Consider the following 19,634-nt stretch of genomic DNA (forward strand, 5'->3'; position numbering starts at 1 on the left):
CTAGACAGGAATAAATACTCAACAAATAAGCTTCCTGTCCTTAAATTATTGCATTCTTCTGCGTTCTTGATTCCTTTTATTTTTAAATTAAACCAGGCTAAACCCCACGGGATTGATGTCCTCTCATTGCATGAGCTAGAAAGGGTTCATGGTCTGATTCTCGTCTGGAGGATCACACGATGACTTGGGGTGGAGGTATTTTCCTGAAATAGTTTGGAGTAGCTCTAGGGTTTGGGATGTGCTCCCTTTCTCCCTTCAGTGTCTCCCCTCCCTCTTTTCTTCCCTCCCAGCTACAGGTATCTCTGACTTCAAGTAGGATGGAGGATGCTGTGGGAGATGCCTTTGGGTCTCTGGAGCTGGAGGACAAGAGAGGCGATTAAGAGCAGCTGACAGGGGCTTAGCACAGCCTTCCAGCCCCCTCCCCTTGGGGATGTGTTCCATACCCTCTTTGCTGTCTCTCCACGAGACCTTTTGGGAGTATTTCTACTCCCAGATGAATTTAAAGGGATTGTAAATTCTCAGTGGAGCTGTGGCTGCACAGGTTGTGTCCTGCCATGGGGCTGTGCTGCCATTTGCCTAGGGAAAAATGAGCAGCCCTTTGGCTGGAAGGAATTTTCGGTGGGATCTACCATGGCCAGGTGTCGGATCCGCAAAGTCGTGGTCCCAGGGAAGCGCAGGCTGGGAATGAGGAGCCGGGCTGTGCCAATGAGCTCCTGGCTTCTTTGGGAGCGTTTCCATGTGATTCCCATCAGGAACATGGATCTGTGCATCCTGTTCCAGTTTGTGCAGCTACACAGCTCAACCCCAAGGAGGAAAAAAAACCAACATTCTTCAGATGCTGCTTTTGGGGAGGGTGGGGGAAGGAGCAGGCGGGTTCCTTCCACCCCGTTGTTTGAGACTGAGCGCTATTGCAGCGTTTTAAGAGAGCACAGCATCTGCACAAAGCTCCTCTGTGGGTTTTTACAAACTTAGAACCTCCATGTGAGGAAACAGCAGCCGTCTCTGAGCCCCAGCCTTTTCAGCTTAAACACAGAGTATGGGGACAATACAGCAAGCAGAACAAAATCCCCGTGCCTCTAGAGGTAGGATCTTCACAGCTATAATAACTTACCTGCGGCCATTCATGTTGTGGTGGCCTGTCGTGTCTTTCCCAGTGGGTGAACTGGACATTTAAATGGACGTGGCTAGAATCATAGAACCGTTTTGGTTGGAGAAGATGTTTAAGATCATCAAGTCCAACCGCTGACCTCACACTGCCAAGTCCACCTCTAATCCACGTCCTTGAGAGCCTCATCTATGCGTCTTTTAAACCTTCCCAGGGATGGTGACAGTTGGCAAGGAGAATTCACCGTGTGGTCATTAAGAACAGAATTCAGTCCTGTACCTGCTTGATGCTAAAGCTGCTGTGGTCTCGATGAGGCAGGAGGAGATGAGCAGAGGGGAGAGATGTGCAAGGATGCCCGCGTTCTGGCTTTGTGGGGAATCTGGGCTTTGCTCTGTGCTTAAACAAGGACTTGCACCTCTGTGGAGCTGCCCCGAGTTCTTCCAGGAACCGGATGTGCCTGTAATAAATAGCTCGTGCCTCTGTTTGACTCAATTGCTGGCTGGGAAAAAGCGAAGGACCTAAACTGTGTGTTAATGGGGCTCTTTGTGCTCTCGTTTTTCCAGGGTGGCCACTGCCCACAATGTTGACACCACCACAGCAATGCTTAGAGAGTGGCTGAAGAACGTGCAGAACCTCTACCACGGTGTGGAGTGGAGGCCGATGGAAGAGCCCCAGTGAGTACTGCAGTGAGGGGCTGACTGGTTGGTCTGTATCTCCGGTTTTCTAGATTTTCTGTTCTCAAATAAGGAGGTGTACTTCAAATGTAGATTTTGCGGGGGGAGGCGGGTCTGTCCCATTTAAACTGTGTCCTTATGGAGCCCATAAAAAGGTCTCTGACTTCGGTGAAGCAACTCATGCAGAACTTTAGCAAATATTTCCCGTTCAGTTATTTAACGTCTGCAGCTGCTCTCTGTGCCTGGAAAACAAATCACATCAAAAACTACAGGGAATAAAAACTGTCATTCTTTATTTTCAAGGAAGCAGAGAAATCGTAGCCCATTCCCATAGTGTCTATGAAAGTTCTGTTCGAGACTTTGAATTCTCAGTAAGTTCTGAGCCAGAGAACTAGATTTAATTCAGCATATTATGCCTTTGCATGACTTGCAGGATCATTGCTTTGAAATACGATAGTAGGTTTAAAGAGCATCCTCCTATAAGGAATGAAAAGCAACACCTATTTGTATGCAGAATTTCAAAGAGGAAGAACTGTGTGTGTTTGGTTTGTATTGCTCTTTTTTTTTTTTAAGATAAGCTGTTCCTTTTTTTGTTCTGTTTTCTAGTTCTTCCATCAGGGAAAAGTACATTGTTTTCCCTTTTCTTTAGGCTTGTTTTTACTTTCGCGGTCCTCAGTGCAGTGGTGAGGCTCTTGTACAAACCCACAGGGAATGCTGGTAATATTGACTTTTAAAATCCTTTCGTTGATATTGAGTTTTCTTAATCCTATCAAGCTTGACTTTTTAAAGTTCTGTCAGAAGTTTTTTAAATTCTTAGCTCCTTCACTGGCTTACGCTGGCACTGTTCCAACATCCTGACTTGTTATTCCACATAGGGCTCTGTCCCGGTGTTTCCTTCCATCTTTGTAACAAAGCGTTTGCTTTTGGACCTGATCCTGAGAACAGAGACACGTGGGTAACTTCACTCACGTGCTCGGGCCCCTGGCGCTGGGTGTCTGTAGATTTCAGAGCTGTTAGCAGGATGTGTTAACAGTTGCTAGTGATGCCCAGACCCAAGGGAATCCAGATTGCCTTCATCTTCTCATCCTCCGTTCTGTTGATTCTACTGGGCTCAAGGAAGCTGTGTTTATAGTTTAAACTTGAATTGTAGCAGAGGAGAGATGACTTTCTACCAGAGGGTCAGGTGAGGTAAATCAGCTTCAGCCCATTTTGGTGGTGTAACCTCTGCTTCCATCAGGGCCTGTTGCTGCTGCAGAAACTCCTGGGTGTGTTTGATGGTGCTGTTTTGCTTTCAGTCACTTGCTCAGCCCAAAATGCTGCAGCGCTGCTTGTTTTCCAGTGCCCTGTGTACACACGCCAGCACGAAACTTGGAATCTTTCTCTCTCAAAACCGCTCCTGGGTTGCCTGAGGTGACTCTAACACTGTTTTTATTTTGGAAAGAAGATAGTAAGGGAACTTTTTATTTTTCTAACTAGCGCAATAGGTTTCTAGACATGGGTTGCAGTCACTTTCTTTTGGTTTTTTTTGCTACGTCTTACCCAGAAGAATTTGGGCCAAAACATTGGCCAAGCTCCCGATTCACTCACGTGACGAAACTCCGACAGGCAGCCCTGCGTGCTGCACGAGAGAAGGGGTCAGACTACATCCTGCTAAGTACAAGGTTTGATTTATTAACTGTCCTCAGGCAAAAGCTTTTCAGATGGTCACTCTGATAACTCCGGGGCTGCCAAAAAGTTTCCTGTCCATCTAAAGACAAAGCTCTCTGCAGTGAGATGCCGTCTATCGGTTCTTGGTCTGATGAGCAAGAGAGTTTGCAGCTGGAGAGAGAAGTCCATGGGTAAACCCAAGGTTTGTTGCCCAGCGGTCAGGACTGAATGTAGTCCTGGTGGTGGGTAGGTACCTGCAAGGGGCCCTCAGATGGAAACCCCACCTGTTAGTGATGAAATGTAAGGGAAATAGTTCTACGGAACAGTTGTGAACAGATGTGTGGCTTTGGTGACTGCAGCAGCCACTTTTTAAGAGTGATCCTCTTCGCAGAATAAATGCACCCTGAATTTTCAGCAGTGATGTTTTCCCTCGCAGCTCCGTTGCCCCAGTGTTGGAGGAACATTCCGTGGAGTGCGAGGGAAACTCCGCATCTCTTCCCATCTCATAATGTACCTTTAACAGAGATGTGTCCTACGGTATCAAAACCAGCAGCTCAGTGCTTTTTGGGTTTTTTTTGACAACCTCATGCCTCTGGCTGCCTTGTTCCCAAGAAAGCATCAGGGCAAGCATATCATTTAATCTAATAACAAATTTATTTTTCTCTTCCCCTCTTCTCTAATTTATTGATACAGATAACTCACTGACCAACCCAGAAACCCTGAACCTGTTGATAGCAGAAAACAAGACCTTGGTGGCACCAATGCTCGAGTCTCGCTCTCTCTACTCAAATTTCTGGTGTGGCATCACCCCCCAGGCAAGTGACCTCCTGAACGCTACCGGGCGACTGTGCAAGCTGTGTTTGCAAAGGCCTCTTGTGTCTGTGAAGTGCTGGGTTGTGGTTTCTGTCCTGTGGGCTTTCCTGTCTGTTTTTGTAGCGTCCTTTTCTGAAAAGAAGCTGCTGTAGCTCGGTGCCGTGCACTCAGCTCAGCTTGCGCCTCTCTGAGTGGCAGCATCCCAAATCTTGGTGGGTACCTTTGGGAAAGGTCCATACGTTTATAGGAAATCTGGGAATGAGGGCAGAGAGGACACTGCGGTCTATCAGTGTTTTTCAGGCTTTGTTTTCTAACCGAGCTGTAGGTACGAGCAGAGCAATGCGTGTTCTGCATTGGGTGTGCAGGCACGTAGCTGGAACTTGCTGCCTGGTCTGAGATTTCTCGCTTGAAAAAGCTGAATCTGGAGGAAGCTGAGCTTGTTTAGCCAAAAGTCCTGGGAAATGATACAATCCCACTAACTACATCAAAAATACTGATATACACACCAGAATTTATTTGAGGTCGCTCCATATGTTTGTTTAATGGCCTTAAATCTCTTGGTACATAATTTTAGACAAGCTTTCCTGTATAGTGATGCTAATCAGAGAGGAATTTGCTTTTCTTTCTACAGCTTTCTGTTGTATATAGGTTGTTTTTCTCACACATGAACAAGATTTATGTGTTGGGGCAACATTGTTTGCCTTGTAGAAATTAGTTTAGTGCTTCTTTCTCAAATCATATATGCTGCAGTAAATATTGGTACAAAGATGCTGCCTAGTAGGAGTAACATCATTTTTAGAGCCAGAATGAGATTGAGCTATCACTTGACAAGTAGATCCACATCGCTGTGGTCAGTGTGGGTCAGCGGTGATTTTTTGCCTTTTTTCACTCTTTTTCTTTGGAATGTTCTTGACTAAGCTCTAGATGGGCTTCCTCAGACATTCAGCCTTGTGGGATCGTTTCTGGAAACAAATGGACATCCGTGCAGTGAGCAAGACTGCATCGAGCTGATCTAGGCCACAAGTGAAGGGTCATTGAAAGGTCCTTGACCACACAGAATGGGGTAGAAAGTTGATGAGGCAAGAGGAGAATGAGGAGTTGAAGTAGTTTGTGGTGAGACATGAGAGGTGATGATTGTCTAAGGTAGCAATCAATCATGTATTAGCTAGAGAAATGTAAGCAGCGCGTAATCTAACTATAATTATCCAAGTATAAATAATGTAACTACAAAATCAGCAGTTTAAGACTATATAACCTGATCAAACTTTACATTAAACAGCTTCAGTTTATAACTCTCATAGAGTTGTCGGAGTCCATTCTTCTCCCGCACAGTCTGAGGTGAGGACTGTAATTAATACTCGTTTCTCCAAGCCCACAGGTAAATCTCAATAATGAGATCGGGTTTTTGACCTGTTTGCTACTCTGCTGCTGGCAGGTGTTTCGTCATCCCTTGGGGATGTTAGAGAGGCTCCATGCTCCAGCCATTTCCTGCCCTCTTGCTTTGCTCCAGAGAGCTACCCGGTTACTAATTATTGTCATTATTGCTGGAGTGAAATGAAGAACAAACTCCATTTCCCACTTCTGGTGTAAAACATCCTCTGGCAGTCTCCTTCTGTAGGATTCCTTGAGGAAGGTCTTTGTTTTTAAAGCTCTCGGTGATTATATTTTTTCTTTTACAGAAATCACCGAATCTTTTCTCTTTTGGCCCCCACACCATCTTATGACAAGGAGTTCCACAAGTCAGACTAACTAATTGAGTAAAAATAGCAGGAAAAGGTCCTGAACTCGCCAAATTCTTGGGAAGTAAATACACAGATAAGAAAAGGGGTGTGTGTGGGGGGGGTGTTTACTTGTTTCAGTTTTTGTTTTAAAATGGAGAAATAAACTTTATAGGAAAGGCATTGTCCTTTAAGTGTTTAAGGTTAAGTCCTGATGTAAATCAGCAGTTCTCCACAGCCTGGCATGGGGCTCTGCCAGTGTGCGCCAGCCTCAGCCCTGGCCCCTGCTGTTACCTCTCCAGCAGAAAATCTCCATCATTACCAGGATTACTGAGAAAAGGAGGGGAAAAAAACCTAGCAGCAAATGCATCTTGCAGGATTTGCTGAAAAAAGCTGCTCAGATGAAGAGGAAAGTTCCCACTTCTTTTCCTTTTCTCTTAGTTACTGCTGCTTGTTTCTGTGCTCGCAGTCCTGCAGCTTCGTGCTCTCAGCCTTGCTCTCCCTGGAGACTTGGGGAGGGAGCAGGAACTGGAGAACGCCCTAAAACACAAAGCCAAACCCAGCTGCAGACAGCCTGACATTCAGCTGTCGTGAAGCTGTCCTTAGGAGAGCACAACAGTGCTGACAAGTTGGAGTCTTTCTTGGCTACAGGTGATTTATGAGCCATGAAAAGCCCCACAAGCCCGTAGTGAGCAAGTGGAGGAGGACAAAAATGAAGTTTCCAGCATCTTTCACCTGTGGGCATTCTCGGCTGTCTGTTAACGGTTGGATGTTTTAACCCTTCCCGCAGCGGGAATGCCGGTGAGGGCTCTGCCCGCTCTCTGCCCTTCGTGGACATCTGAGACATCCAGTCCTCACAGCGTGGTCAGAAGGTTTCCGAAGGGCCAACCAACAGATGCATAAACAGACAAACGCACCACACGGTGCTTCTGCGCAAGGGCAGGGTAAAGTGGTTCTGCAGTGATTTGCTCGGCTGTTGCTAGGATGCTCTTGGAAAATATAAATCAAAAGTAACTTCAACTGATTTTAGTGACTCATCGTTTCTGTAAAGACCAGAATCCACTACGGACCCAACCGTCAGCCATGTTCAGATGTCTAATTGGTGCATTAGGACTTTCTTTCAGGGGGAATTCAGTGTATTGATTTCCAAATCTGATAGCTTTAGACATATGGCACCTGCAGATCCAGCTGTGAGCTGCACAAGGCGGGTGTCGCACCCAGAGTGCCGAAAGGTTGGCAAAGCTCTTTAGGTCATGGCCAGAAACAATTTGCAGGTCCTATTCGGTGAGACGCTGAATGTCCTTTGTGCTTGTTGAACACAGAGGATGCCACAGATGCTCAGCAGCTTCCAGGGTCAGAGCTGAGAGTCTATGTGCAAAAAAAAGGTTTCCAGAGAGCCAGGGGAAAAAAATCCGAGATTTGAAGCTCTGTTGCAAGGGAATTTTGTAGCAGAAAGGCTTGAATTTCCATTAGCTGCTGAAAAGCAGAGAGAAGGTCATATTTTAACCTTTTTGGTTGAAGATTGTTTCTGAATACTTGACTGAGCCCTTTTCAAAATGGGGACACTTCAAAATCTGAGAACTGAGCACTGATCCGTCTCTGCTGAGCGGGACTAAGGGCAGGAGCTTTTGCTGGGGAGCAGCTGTGAAACTGAAGTCTTCTGTCACATCCAGCCCTCTGCTTCTGTTTGCAGGGCTATTACAAAAGGACCCTGGACTACCCCCCGATCCGGGAATGGAAGAGGACAGGCTGTTCTGCTGTCCCGATGGTTCATTCCACCTTCCTCATCGACTTGAGGAAAGAAGCCTCCACCAAGCTGATGTTCTAACCCCCGCATCAGGACTACACCTGGAGCTTTGACGATATCATGGTCTTTGCCTTCTCCAGTCGCCAGGCAGGTATGTCTGGAGACTTTGCTGGGCAGGATTCACTCGTAGACATGCAGATCTTTACTTTGGAGTTCACAGACCAAAAGCCAATTTTTTGGCTTCAGTGGTGAGTTAAGACCCTGTTCCCTTTTCTCTTTTGGATCTGGTCAGGGACAACCAGCAGCAAGTGAGTGGCAGTGCAGCTTTGAATCACAGATAGCTTCAAAAGACATGGGAACTATTCTAGGGCCGAAGGCAATGTTTCAGAGACAAAATTAGTGGCATCTACCTTTGTTTTTTGTCACAGTGAGATGATAGCGAGCACAAGTGAATGCTGTGAGAGTGGAAGGCACTCTGTAGTTGTCTAAATTCACCACTTCCAGGAGACTCCCTGAGGAAGGGGTGAGGACAAGAGACACTTTTTAGACGTTGCAGTGTTTGTGCAAAATAAAACCCAAGTTGCTTGCCTGCAGTGCTTGATGAAGCTTTGCTTTGTGGCAGCTCAGCAGGAATTGTCTGAGTTAAGAGGTTTTTCTTTTGTTGGTTCTGTTTGCTTTAAGCAGAATCAGTGCAACTTTCAGGGAGTGATGTGGGGGCTGTGGGCTGTGCTCAGAGGAAATTTCTTGCTGGCGTGAGAGCGGTAAAATCTCCACAGAACTGACGCCTCGCTGGGACTTTGGGAGAATGAGTCAAGAACCAGTCCTTGAGATGTTTGGGGCTCCAGCTGGTACTGGGACCAGTTTCTACCAGACATTGGGAGGATTTCAGTTAGATCTGAAACTCAGGAGTCCTTTCGGGCCAAGGCACCACCTCAGTGTCTTCTTCTACCTGGAACGGCTGTTGGTGTGTGCAGAGCTCCATGTGTCTTGGGGGATTCGCTGTCTCTTGGTGCACGATACCACTGCTACAGCTGCTTGTTCTTCTGCTGAGGATGGTTAGTCCTGTTTATTTTTGGATCTGGTGGGTATTCTGTCTCTAGCGAAGTCCTGGCTGGCAGAACTGTGTCCCATCTATGAAAGGGGCCTGGGAAGGGTATGTTTTTAATGACCATCTGTATTGTTCTTTGCCCTCCTGTGTTGAAAAGGGCAAAGTTTGGGGCCTTATAAAGGAAAAAATGACTGATGAAACCTCAGCGGCACTGATGAAACGCGCTTCTGTTCAGAGCTTCACAACTGGTTTGCTGGCTTACTGGGGTGAATTACTTGGGGAAAGTCGGGTTTTGGGTCTACTGAGTGATGTGCAGCTGGTGTTATCTGTCCTCTCCTTGTAAAAAGTTAAGGTGAGAAGGAGGGGCTGTTCTTGGGGTGCAGACAAGTAGAGGGAAAGTGAAGAAGTGTGGCTTCTCAACAGTGGCTTCTAGAGAAGAGCCAGGCTGAGAAATCTGCCTTTCCCACCACTTACAGAGCAGTGCAGCGACTGTTCGCAGCTTTCTTTTGAGTGATCCTTCTTGTTGCAAACAGCACTGCGAAAGACAGTGTTCTTGGCATGATAAGCAGGGCTTTTTAAAACTCAGCTTCCAGGGGATGTGGAGCATGGATGAGTGGGAGAGGAGACGCAACAAGAGCTGAAATTGAGCCCTTGGGAGGCAGAGGAAGATGGGAGTTTGCAGGGCACTTTTGGGGCCCTGACCTTTTGAGTCAGGACATGGGTGTGTTGGCTCCAAAAGAGAACAGAGGTTTAGGTCCAGTGAGCAAAGCAGGTTCCCTCAAATCTACCTGCCCCTTGTTCCCTCTGACAGCATCCGATTAGTCTGGGAACTGCATTGCATCAGCTCCAACTGCTTCAGAAATATTTCAGGGATTCAAACCCATCATTTTTTCCTTCCATCCTAGAACACTTCAGCTTTTTCCAGAGCTGACCTCGGCAGTCTGGCCCGCTGATCTTCTCAGATTGTTGGCTTGTGTCCTGGGCTGAGTTTTGTCACCCAGGACAAAAGGATGACATCCAAGTTCAGAAATGTGAAAAATGTATGGACTTTGAGGCATACTTCTCTTCAGAGTAATTCCACTTATTTCCCTGAAACCATAAACGATGTTGGCTTTTGTCTGGGCCAAGTACTGCGCTTAACGCCTCAGGTCAACCCATTGATTTTTCCAGCAGTGAATCTTCTGCTCGAAGCAGGCGGTTTGTGATGCTCCACAGAGACCATCCCACCCGTCCCACTTCTTCCGAGAGGGCGTGGGCTGCGGAGCACAGAACAAAACCCAGCGCAGGTGTTTTATTGAGGAGGGCGGTCTCCGTAGAGCCCTTTGCACTGGCAAGATGATGTTGAGCTGGCCAGACCTTCTGAGCTTCCTTCAGCCTGAGGCTCTGAAGACCTCAGGCCAACCAGGAATGTCCAGTCTCAGGGGTGTGGGGGAAATTTAGGTTGCCTAAATATGACTGTGGATTTATTTAAGGCATATGACTGTGAACCCTGCTCACTGCCTTACAAAGGCTGATAGTAACACCAGTATCTCTAGCCTTCTGTCCTTTGTAGCAAACTTTTATTTTATTATAAAAACAGAGCCGGAGAGTGAGTCCCCCTCCCCGTTTTAAGGTAGATTTACCATTTTGAAGTAACTTTTATCCCAGAAGAAGCAGAAATACTGGTGTGAATCTATGCAGATTAACTGTGTTTAAGCCAGCGGAAGATAAAAACGGAGATCAGTGAGCCAGATAAGATTAGTTGATTAGATCAGTGCCAAATCCATTAATATTAGCAGGTAGTGTTTTTTATTTTGCCATTTACCTAAATTGCAGCTGACAGCTGAATGTGTTTTGGCAGTAGTGTAGCCAGCAGTTTCCTCGCAGAACTTAAAACAGTAGAAACACCGGGGTCATTAGTGCAGATAATTCTGCCTTGCTAAAAGTACCAGGGATTTAGGAGGATTAATACATGAAAGCACCAACTCTCACCAGGTGGTGTCTGCTTTTCATTCATTTCCTAGAGGGACAAGGGTGATTCTGCTTGTTTAATTAAAAAACAAAAGAAAAGTTATAGCCGATAATGAGCAAACTCTTGGTGAGTCTGGGGGGAACAGCATCTTACTGATCACACATTGCGACATTCCCAGCAGCGTGTGGGTCTCTCCCTTGCAAATGGATCTGCTCAGAAGGGAAGCTTTGCATCTTCTTCTTGTTCCATGCCTTCAGATTCAGCTCCTTGAACAAGCAGTTACAAAAGCTTTTGAGCAGAAGGAAGTTACGGTATCACCTATTTTTGGAAGCATCTCTTTCTCCCTGCTCCTCTCTCTCTCTAGGATTTGGTTGATTTGGATGGTGCAAACCTGCTCCTGCTTTTGACTCTGTGAAGGGATTGCATCAGGTCTGAGCGGTGCAGGTGGGGTTTGGGGAATACAGGGGTTTCTGGGATGCTCCCCAGTTCTCCCAGCAGATCCGCTGTGTGCATCAAACATCGCTTTGCCAAAGGCCGGTTCTGCCCTCTGCTGAGAGATTGTTTTCATAGCATGAAGGCAAAGGCCAAAAGAGACCCTTTCTCTGGGCTAAGAGGGAGTTTCCAGTCTCTCCTAAGAGAAAACTGATGGCAATTAAAAATACCTTCGGTTATGGAGCAACTGGAAATTGTTTTCAGAGGAGAGACCACGTGCTGCCAGCCAAATGATACAGAAAATGTCACTATGAATTTCATAGACTCATTTTGCTTGGAAAAGACCAAGATCATCGAGTCCAACCGTTAACCCACCCCTGGCACTAACTCATGTCCCTGAGAACCTCATCTCCACATTTGTTCAAGCCTTCCAGGGATTTAAGTTAAACCCCTTCATTTGCTTTTGAAGCAGAACTTTTTGGGACTGGGCTCCTGGCAACGAATTTGATTGTGGGTACATAGCAACGGAGCAGCGAACTCCTCTTTTAAGAGACTTGACTCTATTTTCTGTTTTTTTCTGTGATCCCCAGGTATACAGATGTTCATCTGCAACCGTGAACACTATGGTTTCCTTCCCATGCCCCTGAAATCGCACCAGACGCTGCAAGAAGAAACCGAGAACTTTGTGCACACCCTCATTGAGGCAATGAGTAAGTTGCTGTGCCTTGCTGTGATGGACACCCCCAAGTTAAGGTTTGGAGAGCTCTCTTACCCCTGGGAATCTGCCTCCTGATCCGACTGTTCTCATCCTGGTTTGACATGCAGTTTCCCATTTTTCCACTGTTTTTCTACCTAGAGATGCAATCGCTTCACGGTCAGGTCAGCTCCGTTGACAAAACTCCTTAACTTCCCCATATCGAATGCAAAAATGCATCTTTAACGTGGCAAGGATGCTGCAGAACCTCGTGTCTCTCCTGAGCTATGTCTGGCAGATGGCTGCTGGCTTCTGTTCTGTGACATGGACGCTTTGTGCTACACCCACTCCTGCCTGACTTCATCAGCCAGGTCCCTGGGGCTTTAGGTCCAGAGATGCAAACACACACACACACACGTTATTGTTAGTGCATGAAGGTGATGCTTGGGATCTCTCCTCTCTTCCAGTTGATCGTCCTCCCATTGAACCCTCACAGTTTGTCTCTGTTCCACCGAAGAACCCTGACAAGATGGGATTTGATGAAGTAAGGAACTTATTTTGCTGCCATTGTCTTGTCTTCCTGTTTCTCACCTAATGGAGCTGGGATCTCCCTGTAACTGACCTTCCAGCCGTTTCCCATTCCCATCTCTTCATACGTTTAAGCTCTTTCCCAGTCACTCGTCTGTTGGATTTCAGCTTTTTGCCAGGAGCAAATAGCCATCCTTACGTGGGGAGAACTTCTGAGGTCAGGGAAGCAGAAGGGAAAGGGCTCAGGGAGCATTCTTGCCCTCTGGCATTTGCTGGGGAGAAATGAGGCCACTCAGGTCTGTGGGCATTTCATACCTGCTACAAAACCCCCGATTAAGGTTGGTGTGCCAGGGCAGTGCTCAGCAAATCTGTGGGCTTCCTGCATTGATGGTACGGATGTTTTAATCCAGCCAGGAAGAGATGGCAGAAGTGAGAGTGAAAAACACATCATTTAACTCCCCCGATTCTTGTGCCGTTTCCTCTCCATCTGACTCTGTGGGGCAGCTTAGCCATCCTTCCATTCTGCAGCAAGAACTGGTCGTTCGGGAAACCTCTCCTGTGTTCCAGTGAGAGACAGGAATGATTTTCTCCCCTGAGAGAGGCACTGGGGAGCCTGGAGAAGATGGGGGAGGCTCTCAGCCGAGTTCTGTCCAAGATGGGGCCGTCTAGGAGGGCTGGAAACCATGTGTGCTCCCCCCTTACTGGGGCAGCTCTCCTCCTGCCCTGCTCGGTCACCACATTTTTCTGCTATGGCCTTTAAAAGTGCATTAGAAAGGTGGTTCCTGACAGCGGTCCTGCCCCAAAACCCCGCAGAAATCCCTCTCCTCCCTGTTCTTCATGTTATGGAGGGTGCAGGCATTGAGGGGAAAGGCTGGAGAGGGATCTGCTGTGCTTTAATTAACCAGGAGTTGTGTTTTTATGCAGCTGCCAGGGTGGCAGTTGTGGAGACCAGAGAAGCCTTTGTTTTCTTGGCTTATTCTGTTACATCTGTTTATACGACACGTGAATTCCAAACACGATTTGTTGGAGCGTCTGTGTTAGGGTGCAGCTGTTGTAGGTTTTTTGCCGTGTTGTCCTTTGTGGCTGCGCTCTATTTATCCAATTTATTATTTTTGCATTTGTGCTGACCTAGAATTGGATCCGCTTCTTACTGGCTCGAGGTTTTTGCTCCACAGGCTACAAAGCTGCACTTGTCTGCCTGGGACTGAAAAACATCCCAGCCCCTCTGCAGTTTACCTGCAAATGAGGGTTTTGGTCCTCTGCCCCCCACCAAAAAGTCTGTCTGCTTAGGCTTGGGCAGAGCCTGGCGCAGACATCTCTGGGTGTGATCTGGGCTCTGTGCTGGGCTTTCTGCTCTGGCAGGGGAAGCAGCAGATTTTTTTTTGGTGAAAATTCTGTGATTTTTTTGGTGAAAATTCTGTGAATTTTCAGTGCCTGAAGTGATTTACAAAAATTCTCTTTGCTGTGTTCTTGTGCTTGGGTGGTGACCCCGCAGATAATCCTAAATACAGGTAGTGGTGGCATTGTGGAGAAACATGTGGGTCGATGTTCCTCTGGGACTGGAGCTGGACATTTGACTCTGTGTTTAATATAAATCAAAACATCTTATATCTTTGGAAATTATAGACTTGGCTGTAACTGGTCTGCTCTCACCTTTATTCATCCTTGATGAGCAGCTTTTCCTTGTGACATAAAAAGTCCTTAAAAAGTAGTTGTTAGACAAAGAATGAACCTCTAACCTTCCAACTCAAAACCAACCCCAACTTTCTGACAAATTCTACGCAACCTGGGATAAAATCACAGCTGGTATTTTAAGATCTGCTACTGAAGAAGGGTAGATGAGAAGTCACTTCTCCTCCTCGCTCCCAGGCTGTGAGCTTGATGTCTCTCTCTTCAACCCAGATTTTCATGATCAACCTGAAGCGCCGGAAGGACAGGCGGGATCGGATGCTGCGGACTCTACGAGCAGGAGATTGCAGTCAAGATAGCAGAGGCCGTGGATGGGAAGTGAGTTTCGGCTGGGGTTGCTGATGTTTGCAAAGAGGGGGTTGTGCTGGACACCATCTCCTTGGGTGCCCTGACCTCCCTCCTGCTGGGGATGGATGGGCTGAGGGAGAGGTGGACATTTTATTAACCTAACTGCCCCTGCTTTGGGGCAGTTTTACTCTGTTTGTGTCTTCTTTTGTAATTGGTCTTCATGAGAGAACCAGGGCGGTGTGGGTCAGGCTAATAGAATCACAGAATCATTTGGGTTGGAAAAGCCCCTCAAGATCATCGAGTCCAACTGTTCCCCCACCCCTGTCCCTGCCCCATGTCCTGAGAACCGCATGTCCGTCTGTCCAACCCTCCAGGGATGGTGACTCCAGCACTGCCCTGGGCAGCCTGTTCCAATGCCCCACAGCCCTTTGGGGAAGAAATTGTTCCCCAGATCCAACCTAAGATGAAAATCAGGTTAAAATCATACTCCTTTCTGTGAACTGTAACACTTGCACACAATTAGAAAGCAGCAAAAGTGTGTGAGAGCAATCATCTCCTGAGAGATTTGTCTGTCCTCGTGCTACAAAGCTGTTGGGCTACAGTATTAACCCTGACACAGCCCTTACTTTAAGGCATGGTAAGATGTTTTTATCTTGAGAAATCAAGGCAGAAATTTTTGGTCTGGGACTCGCAAAAAGGGAAGTGGGAACCCCCATGCCATCTGGTGCTCTCGGAGACTTGCGCACCCATCAGGACCTCTTAGGAAAATATTTGAAGCCAAGCTCCTGACATATTGATGGTCCCACAAGAAGTCGTTGGCAGAGTTAAGGATATCATTTCTAAGCTTGATTTAGAATGTAAATCAGTTAGTTAATTTTTCTCCCGGTTTTTGAGCAAAACAAGTGCAGGAATTTCCTGAGTTACAGCTTATCTCTGAACATCAGTAGCACTTCCCCCGTTGCGTCTGTGTCCGACTTGAATTTACTTTCTATTTAAATGCTGATAGGTGTTCTCTCTTTCTCAGAGCGCTGAACACGAGTCAGCTCAAAGCTCTCAGCATCGACACCGGGACCCGTGCTCCTCGCGGCCCCTCACCCGGGGAGAGATCGGCTGCTTCCTCAGCCACTGCTGCATCTGGGAGGAGGTGAGGGGGGTGCGGGTGCCCTGGGGAGGGTGCTGAGGGCAGGAGCAGTGGGAAGGCACACGGACGGTCCCAGGACAAATATAATACCGGTTTCTGGAAGTGTAGGATGGTTTTACTTGGTTTGTAGGGGATCGCGTACAGGGGTTCTCTTGAACACATTGCTCAGCTTTCTCAGCTCTACTCTCCGTTTGCCAAGTGATTTTTATCAGAATGTTTTCACGGTTGGTTTTGCAGACCATCTGATAGCCTGTTTGGAGTGAGTTTGTTTAGGAGAAAGGCAGGAAGGTTTTGAAGAACAAATGGTATTAAAGAAACTCCTGTTTTATTTCCCTGGTTCTTCATGTGTGCTGAAGCAAGTTCCAGTGGCTCTGCTAACTGCTTTTTTTTGAGCTGGTATATCATAAATAAATTTAGCAGCAGGGATCTCTGTTACTTGAGCTAACAGGTATTGTTTGGGTTGTAGTAGCTGTAGCTTCCATCTGTCCTGGTCACCTGGGGAGTCACACTTGAGAGGATCTGGGCTGTGCTGGTTGGAGGTGCTGGAGTTACACAGCCTGACATCAACGGGAGGGATCATTTCGAGCGAGGTGGGATGTGGAGGCAGGGAGAACAACTTGGTGCTTAGAGAAGACTGGTCTAAGGCAGCAGCTGCCCAAATGTGACTGTGATGGTTGGATGATCCAAATACCTTTCAGCCAGCAGCAGGGACTTCAGCACTGAGAAATCAGGCAATGATTTGGGGCTTGAGACTTCTGCATCACCAATGGTCAGATGGTAAGATGGGAACCCACTTGCAGGATGCCTTTGCATGTGTGTTCTTGAAGTTGCCAGGGCCAGACTTTGGCTGTGCTGGATCATTCTCCAGATTCCAGAAACACTTTTTTTCCGAACAGAAACAGGTTTTTCTGAACAGTGGTTTTGTTGTCAAAGGAGGAGGTGGTCGTGCAAGATGGTAGCTCACGGGGTTGAGGTGCTGCAGCATCACATGGAGGGTTTTTCTAGGTTGCAGATGCTCAGCCACAGGATATTTTTGGACAGCTCGTCCCAGCTGAGCTGTGAATCTGGGGCTGGTTCTCCAGCCTCCCTACCTGTATGGTCCAGAGGGCCAGGACCAGGTCAGGATGACCCCCAGAGATTTCGGGGCCACTGTGATCACTTCTGAACCATCTTGTTTCAGGTGGTGAACAGAGAACTGGAGAAGACGCTTGTTATTGAGGACGAGTTCAAGAGGAAGCTCACGAAGCTGATGGATGACATTGGACAAGCCCAGCTAGACTGGGAGCTGATGTGAGTCACTGGCCCTCGTGAAGCTCTGGGCACACAGGGGACATGAGCAGCAGCGATGGAGGGTGATGCTGGAGTGCAGGGAAAGGTGGCAGAGGCTTCTTGATGGCTCTTCCCATCAGGATAACTCAGCTTCTGGGCCAGGCTGGTGCTGGGGTGCCCCGGCTGTGTTGGGTACCACTGGTGCGCTTTGTGGGCAGTGCTGGTCGTCTGGAGACACTGCTGTGACAGAGGAACTGCCACAGCTCAGCGCTGAGGCTTGGACCGTGTCATCTCAGCTGCCTTATCAAGTCTTTCACATCTGTACCACCCGCTGGGGTAAGATTTGAATGTCTGAGAGTGGTACAGGATAGAAATGTGTCAGGGATTGCTTCTTAGATCCACCCTTTGTCCTTCCCCGCTTGACATGGACGGTTGTGTGGTCCTAACTGCTGCAGATTCACATTTAGGTTCCGATTTCTGTGGTCTTTTCCCCCTTTAAGCTACATTGGCCGGAAAAGGATGCAGGTGCAGGAGCCTGAGAAAGCAGTTCCCAACGTCATGAACCTGGTGGAAGCCGATTACTCGTACTGGACCCTGGGCTACGCAATCTCCTTCCAGGGGGCTCAGAAGCTCATCGGAGCGGAGCCTTTCGGCAGGATGTTGCCGGTGGATGAATTTCTGCCAGTCATGTACAACAAGCACTCGGTGTAAGTAGGTCGGATGTCTTCGTTACTTGGGTTCACGTGAGCTTGGTCTTGCTGAATGATTAAGATCTGGTTCGTAGATTTGTGTAGTGTATATCATATGTCTTAATATCTATATATGCTTATGTATACCCTTGTTTATGTGTGCACACTTAGTGTGGTACATATAAATGATTAATTTTGGAGCTTGGAGTCCAAATTATTCACGTTACAGTTTTCAGCAGGTTGATGACTTGAGTGCTCTGTGGGGCACTTCAGAAAATGGAGCTCACTTCGTGCTCTTCAGCTTCATCTGCAAAAATGTTGATTTATCAATCAGTACTGAGACCTAAACCAACAAAAGATCAGGTTAATAATCATTCGGTTCTTTAGTGTTTTAATGCTGTTTGACTCAAGCTACGCAAAACCTCACGGCGCTTAGTATGCAGCGTGTGATGTTGTGATGCTCACGTTTTATTTTTCTAAAGCTGAATGCAGTGGGTAGAAGGTCAGACCCCACCACAGCAACTACCTGTGCTGCTTGGGACACATTCACTCAGTGGATGGGCTTGTATCTCGCAGTTATAAGCATTTCACTCTGTCCCTGATGATTTTTCTCTCCTCTTTAGAGCAAAGTACATGGAGTACTACAAGTCCAGAGACTTGAAAGCCTTTTCAGCAGAACCCCTGCTCGTCTACCCCACGCACTACACAGGGCAGCCCGGCTACCTTAGCGACACAGAGACCTCCACCATCTGGGACAACGAGACCGTGTCGACGGACTGGGGCAGAACGCACTCCTGGAAATCCCGGCAGCAGGGCACGATCCACAGCGACGCCCAGAACAAGGACGCTCTGCCCTCGCAGTCATCTCCGGACGCGCCGTCCTCCAGGGACGAGCTATGACCGCCCGCGGCCCCGCGGCTCTGTCGGTGGCTGAACCTGCCTCGCGCTTCGGCTTTTCACCCTTGGCAGTGGCGGAGCCGCTCTTCGTGTGGTCTCCATCCCGCTGCTTCGAGTGGCAGAGCACAGAGCTTGGACCTGATGTGACAACTGACCGAGACGCGCAGGGCGAGGCGGGAGATGGAGGAGGAAAAAGAACGAGTGATGCAGACTGGCAGGAAAAAAAGCAGAGATCTGAACAAAAGCCCTCGCAAGCTTTTGTAAAAGAAAAACCAAACCTTGAATGACGTCTTTCTACAGTTCCTTGTGTAGAATACTGTATTTATAAAGATTAATATATAGAGGTGTACAAGTGTTCATACCTTTCTGGATCGCTGTAACTAGGCTACTGTGTAACTGTTAGTCCTCGTAGGTTCACAGGCTTTTTATAACCCTGTTCGCTGAGAGAAACTGCGGGTGAGTGTTTGGGTATTTGGGTTTGTTTTTTCAAAGGGAATCAAAATGGTTTCCAAAACCATCCAGCTCCCTGGAGCAGCGCTCCATGTAGGGTCATCTCCTTCATCGCACGGTGATAGAAAAGGATCGCTGGCTTCCCCTCTGCAAATCACAAAACTTGCCAGATCTGAACGGGCCTCCCAGTCCGGAGCTGCCATCTTGGCGTGGCTAAAATCCTGGGAGCTGGCAGCAGGAGTGGAGGTTGCAAAAGGGAAGAGTTGGTCCACGTCATGTCCTGCTTCACCCCCTGTGCCTCCACTTATTCCTTCAGGAAAACAAAGCTTCACAGCCTGTTTGCAGGCCTGTTTAATTAGGCCGTAAAACCAAGTGTTAGGACTTTCAGGAACTTTAAAATGTTTGGTTACGAACTGCTTGACATTATCCTTATCAAACCAAAGCAACTTACCAAGATGTTGGTGGTGTCATCCGTACTGTTCTCGACAGCCCCGACAGAATTATTGTGCATTACAGGACAGAAAGGCAGCTTGTCTGGATATTTTTTCACGTGAGGAGCAAACTTGTCTCTTTTTTTGGATGGGTTCTGATGTACTTGCTGCAGAGTATGGTGATTATTTTAAAAACAAACGATTCTCAGAGGGCAGGTGATGCCGGCCTGCACTGCTTGGGTTGGCTGGGATGTTCTCTGCGCTTCCCACCGAGAAACTCACCTGCTGGAGATCTGTACGGTTGGGTATGTGTGCCTGGGCTTTCACTTGTGTTTGTTTTTTAATAACTCCTGGCGGATGTTGTGCTTTCTGCTCAAGAAGATGTGTTCTTACCTGTCAGCCGGTTTGATAATACATAAAACC

At 47.6% G+C, this 19,634-nt stretch overlaps 1 pseudogene; it reads left to right on the plus strand.

Moving 5' to 3' along the window:
* Positions 1-1,790: 1,790 nt before the first annotated feature.
* On the plus strand, positions 1,791-18,682 carry LOC136111002 (procollagen galactosyltransferase 2-like; annotated as a pseudogene).
* Positions 18,683-19,634: the final 952 nt, after the last annotated feature.

The sequence above is a fragment of the Patagioenas fasciata genome, chromosome 21, assembly GCF_037038585.1.
Source record: "Patagioenas fasciata isolate bPatFas1 chromosome 21, bPatFas1.hap1, whole genome shotgun sequence".
Taxonomy (NCBI): Eukaryota; Metazoa; Chordata; class Aves; order Columbiformes; family Columbidae; genus Patagioenas; species Patagioenas fasciata.